Consider the following 6,510-nt stretch of genomic DNA (forward strand, 5'->3'; position numbering starts at 1 on the left):
TAGTGTGTACATCCAACGCTACACTTAACAGACACCTCTGTTATCAGGGAAAGCTAAGCTGACAGTAGCTAACCTCATCTAGCATGACCTTCACTAGAAATTAAACTGAGATTTACTGAAGTCATTAGAAGAAGCTGCACAGACAACACTAAAATGATCACATATGGCTATCTATGGTTAGCTTGTGCAGCTATCTAAGGCAGCTAGCTCTGGGGTTAGCTCATCATAGGCTTGCGTTGAAAAACTCAAATGCATGTTGTGGATGTAATAGTAAGTAATAGAAGCTTTTACACCACCAAGTAGCATCACACAAATTTCAGTGGCTATACCGTCACACAACTGCTTCACTCCACATAGTGAGTTGTTAAAGGGCATTCTGATCTAAAGTCTGGGTTTAATAAGTTATTCCTTGTGCCTGCAGTGCAGCAATGAACCCTCATCCTCGCCAATTTGACTGAATTCATGGTTTTGGGCCTTTTTGTGCTTTTGTCCATCAGTGTTGTAGGGTTTTTCCTCCTGTATATCCCTACTCCGGAAGGCCAGCCCAATGAGGGATACAGGGAATTGCAAAGGTTATGCTTTTATGCTTTTAAGCCCAGTTTAGAATAATAAACAATGCAAACCAGTAGTTTAAGCTTTTATGTTGATGTCAGGTCACACAGATGGTATAATTAATGTTATACAGTAAACTGAGGTACGTGATACAGTTACAAAGTAATGATGGCATACCATAGATTGTATGATGTAAATGAGGTAAATACCCTGAATGAATAACACCTGAATACCACTTGTAAAGTGCCTGCATTAGACCCGGTAGACCTGTAGAGCATATAAACGGAAAGATCAGAGTAAGTATTGAGTCTCAGGGTGTCCTAAGGAGCCCTGTGGTATCTCCTCCCTGATATTCTCTCTTTGAGTTGAGGTCAGATATCCTGACCTTTTATCTTGACCAGACTGTTATCTGTTAAACAAGAGCTGGTCTAAGCCGCCAATCTGAAGAGTCCACATGTTAACATCCCTCCAACTGACCAATCCGGCCTGGACCATGCTGCAAACCCATTTCAGGTGGGGTTAAACAGGGCAGAATGCCCAGCTGATGAGTGTTCACTCACTACCCAGCATATATTGGGCAAATACATCATAAATAATTGGGAATGCTCTCTACAGTAATAAAGATATCTTGAATGCTAGCAGATCCACTTAGGCTTATGGATGCTAATAAATATAAGCAGGATATTCAGTTTCATAGCTGTAAAAATCAAACAGCCTTCCCTCAGGGTTTTTCAAAAATTCCACTATCAAGATACATCATTAGAAGGGGGTTTCGTTAGTCTGTAAATTAGAAAACCTCCCTGTAGAGAGTCAAGTCAATTCAAGTCAAGTCATATTTATTTGTATAGCTTTTTACAACTGTTGTCATCACAAAGCAGCTTTACATATTTAGTAATTAGTAAAAAACAGAGACAAAAAATAAATAACGTAAGAAGAAGGGCCTGCTGGTCGGACTGGTAGGTGGCAGCTGGTCTGATGCAGGTAAAGGGGACCTCAGCGGGCAATCTTCCAGCAGGTCGGGCTGGATAGAAGGTAAAAAGAGAGAGTTAGTTCTAAGAGGAATTTTATGGAGGGCAGAGAATGTTGAGCAGTATCAGAATGTGTCTAACGACTCCAGCAAGTCTGACTATAACAGCCTCATTAAAAGGAGAGAGCCAGAAGGTAACACAGACACGGGAGCCCCCTGAAACGCTAGCGTCCATCTGCTCCACCGTCCACAAACCTGAGTGATCGCCTGTAAGCAGCGAGACGACAGCTCCAGCATCTCAGTGTACTGCAATTCCCTGTGTCCGCGAACCCCTGGACCTACAACCTTTATCAAAGAAACATTAATTACCAAAAGCTAAACCAAACAGATGCATTTTCAGCTTAGATTTAAAGATTGAGACTATGGAGTGAGGCCATGTAGGGCTTTATATGTTAATAGAAGAGAGGACTGTGGTACTACTGTAGGAGACAAGTAAGCATGTGTATGAGAGATGTAATAATGTTAGTAATAGTAAAGTTTTTTATGTTTCCCAGAGTGCCCCTTTAGGTAATCTCAACTTCCTTAGGTGATTTCTAACACAGTATGGCATAGGGTAAACCCCCTTCAGTTGTATAAAAGTAGACAAAAGTACGGGTGGAATTCAGACTGCTACTTTGTTTAGCTATGCAGTGTACCCCTCTCAATATTTTACAGACAACAGTATGTCATCCAGTGTCAGATCTCATCATATTTGGAGGATGCAGAACATTTTGTACATTTTAACAAAGATTTTTGGCCATGTCATCCCCAGTAATGACATCGGCTGCGGTTCCAGTCCACCAAAGGCAAAACTTTTGGCTTCTGACAGCTGCCTGTGGCAACCAGCTATTGTTTTGCTCAAAGGCAATAGAGTGGTCCACAGTACACTGTAAAAAGTAGAAGATCCTTGAGGGACTTTTGGAGGTTCTTGAGTTTTAGGAACATTCAATGAATCATTTTTTCTCCTAAAAACCTTTTCTTGAACGTTTCTCAAAGCACCTTAAGAGGTTCCTCCGCAGTTTCAAATTGAAGAATCTCCAAAAGTTCCTCAAGGATCTTATCATTTTAACAGTGTAGTTTTGACGCCCAGGATTTGACCAATGCCGCTTATAATGAAAATTGTCCCCTTAGCAGAATGTTGTAGGCAAATAAGTATGCACCTGTCTTGTGTTTGGTACTAGTACACTAGCAACACCCTTTCAAAAATATCAAAGCAAACACATAGCATAGCAACAACCTAGCAACACTAGCTAGCACAATCCTACCAACCATCTAACACCAACTAGCAACAACTTAGGACACTTAATACTTACCACCAATGTTGAAACCACTTGGAACAGCATTGCAACCGTGTACCGCCCACATAGCAACCACCCAGGACACCATAGCAATTTCAACTGTCCTCCAAATATACTCAAACACCTGACACAGTGAAATGCTGAATGGCTAGCAGCTGAAAAGGTGTAGCTAAAAGATGAACAAAATGTAGCAACAACCTAGCAACACTCTGGAAACTACCTACCAACCATCTAAGGACAACTAGCAACAACTTAGGACACCAAATACTTACCACCAATGGAACAGCATTGCAACCGCCTACCACCCACATAGCAACCATCTGGGACACCATAGCAGCTTCAACTCTCCTCCAAATATCTGAAAATACACCTGACATACAAACACAATGTAAAATTAATGTATAATATCATTTGTATGTGTGTGTATATACATATATAATATCATGTGTATGTGTGTGTGTGTATATATATATATATATATATATATATATATATATATATATATATATATATATATATATATATACAGTCATGCCCGAAAGTATTCATACCCCTGGCAAAGTTTGACTTAAATTTACTTTTATTTAACCAGAAGTTATATTTTTGCCTTGAAACGACACAGGCATCTCCCAGGAGATAACACGATGATGTACAAGAGGCATCATTGTGGGAAAAAGTATTTCTCAGCTTTTATACACATTTGAACAAAAAGTGGCATGTCCAAAATTATTCATACCCTTTGAAAACTGTCACAGTATATGGGAAAATCCAAAGTTCTATACCATTCCAAATAGTCCAAGCTGTTTTAAAGCATCCTAATTACCCTGATTCATTGGGAACAGCTGTTTTAATCAACTCAACAGGAGAAAAACAGCAGCTCTCTGCAGCTGGTTTGTGGACAGTCATGGCTAAGACAAAGGAGCTCACTAAGGACCTGCGGCTGTGCATTGTGGCCGCTCACAAGTCAGGAAAGGGCTATAAAGCCATATCAAAATGTTTTCAAGTTCCAGTGGCTACAGTGCAAAGTATTATTAAAAAATACAAGAAGTTCCGCACTGTGGAAAATCTCAGAAGATGTGGTCGGAAGCCAAAAGTGACACCTGTGCTGGCCAGGAGAATAGTGAGAGAGGTGAAGAAAAATCCAAGGATCACCACCAAGGCCATCCTGGTGAATCTGGACTCTGCTGGTGGCGACATCTCAAGGCAGACAGTTCAACGGACACTGCACACTGCTGGGTTCCACGGACGCAGGCCAAGGAGGACACCACTTCTCCAGAAAAGGCACACAAAAGCCCGCTTGACCTTTGCAAATGCTCATCTGGACAAAGAAGAAGACTTCTGGTGTTCTGTTTTATGGTCAGATGAAACAAAAATTTAATTGTTTGGCCACAATGATGTGTGCACCATTTGGCGTAAAAAAGGAGAAGCCTTCAACCCTAAGAACACCATCCCCACTGTCAAACATGGTGGTGGGAACCTAATGTTTTGGGGGTGTTTTTCAGCCAATGGACCAGGGAACTTGATCGCAGTAAATGGCACCATGAAAAAAGAGCAATACATCAAGATTCTCAACAACAACATCAGGCAGTCTGCAGAGAAACTTGGCCTTGGGAACCGGTGGACATTTCAGCACGACAACGACCCAAAACACACAGCCAAAGTGGTGAAGAAATGGTTAGCAGACAAAAACATGAATGTTTTGCAGTGGCCCAGCCAGAGTCCTGACTTGAATCCAATTGAGAATCTGTGGAGGGAGCTAAAGATCAGGGTAATGGCAAGGAGACCCTCGAACCTCAAAGAGTTGGAGCTCATCACTAAAGATGAATGGGCAAAAATACCAGTGTAGACATGCAAAAAGCTGGTCAGCAATTACAGGAAGCGTTTGATTGCTGTAATAGCCAATAAAGGCTTTTCTATTAATTATTGAGAAGGGTATGAATAATTTTGGACATGCCACTTTTTGTTCAAATGTGTATAAAAGCTGAGAAATATTTTTTCCCACAATGATGCCTCTTGTACATCATCGTGTTATCTCCTGGGAGATGCCTGTGTCGTTTCCAGGCAAAAATATAATTTCTGGTTAAATAAAAGTAAATTTAAGTCAAACTTTGCCAGGGGTATGAATACTTTCGGGCATGACTGTATATATATATACATACATATTTGTATAACAGTCAATTTGAGAGTTTAAGGGACTGCTGTTACAAAATACCACCCGACACTTTTGAGAATTGGAATGACCAGGGATTTTCCCAAAGCCAAGAATTGAGGGGAAGTCTGGCAGTGCCTTTCATTTCCTGAATTACAACACAGTGGTTGATGGACATCTACTTTTTTGGTACATTACATCAAACTGGAAAGTGAATTTAGTGCTAATGGGTGAATTTTATGTTATTTTGAAGAAATCAATACCAGCTGACCTTCAGCCCTGCTCATCCACTTCATTTTTCACTCTTTTAAAAGGGTGTCCAGCCTACAGTGATCTGTATAACTGTCTGTGATTTTACATTTCACAGATATGCAGTAATGGCTTGGAAAAAGTACCATGTGCATCATAAATATGCTGAGTGAACTGAAATAATGTAAAACTCATATAATGAAGCTGTTTTAGCCAGAGCTAGGTTTGAATGGCATCACTGAAGGGCATCTGTTCTGAAGAGTCTGAGGTGCTTTTCCCATCTATTTTCCATCATGATAGGAAAATAAAACAAATATAGACCCAGCAATGCTAACCTGACCTGCTTTGTGAGTGTTACAGTATTCCAGATGACAGTGCCAGATTCTTTTCAGCTCACTGCTTTTAGCTTTAACCCTTGAAATCTGACTTATTAAGTCCCCTTTTATTTAAGTAATTAAAAGTATTGGCAAAAATGGTATTTTTGGCCATTTCTAAAGGTTTTGGTATGTATAGAAAGTGGAACAGACAACACATCTTACCCAGTATTTAATCAGTTTCAGCTGCAACTCATTTATTAATGTTTTTAACGTTTACTAATGTTTTTACACATTTTGTTTTTAATGGTTTAACTTGAATGTTGGCCAAACTAAGATGCAGAATTTAATTTTGTGAGCTAAGAGAACATCTGACTAAACCAAGCTAAGTTAACTCAAAAACATTTATATGATTAAATGACTTTCAATGTAAGTTAAGTGTATATATATAAAACCCTAGCAGGATTTGGAAAGCTGCTTGTACAAAGGGGACATTGCCTCAAAGTGTCTGATGCAGCTGATTGAAAGAGACAGCACTGCAGGCAGTGCGAGAGGAGACTGGCGGCCTGGTGTTCATGGTAAGCTAAAGGCCAAAGTGACTGTGGCAGCCCCCCTGTCCTTTCTGTCCTGACCTCGTCCTTGTGAAAAGACATGTAGGGCTCTGTTCTATGTGTTGTTTAGCTACTGCAATCTTATCCTTAATCGGCTTAAGGCTGTCCTACTCAGAGTCTTCATGTATTGTAGTGTAGTAGTAGGGTACTGATATTTTGTTAAGTAACATTGTAGTGAACTAGCTCACTGTTGTTATCCCCTCCCCCAAACTAGTCTCGCCACAAGCTGCCACAAGCACCAGCCTTATCCTGCCAGGAAAGTGGCAAAAATAATGTAAAATATGACCTTTTATTTAGTAATGACTTCTGATGATCTCTTTAATAACATTAT

This window comes from Salminus brasiliensis, chromosome 1 (genome assembly GCF_030463535.1).
Source record: "Salminus brasiliensis chromosome 1, fSalBra1.hap2, whole genome shotgun sequence".
Taxonomy (NCBI): domain Eukaryota; kingdom Metazoa; phylum Chordata; class Actinopteri; order Characiformes; family Bryconidae; genus Salminus; species Salminus brasiliensis.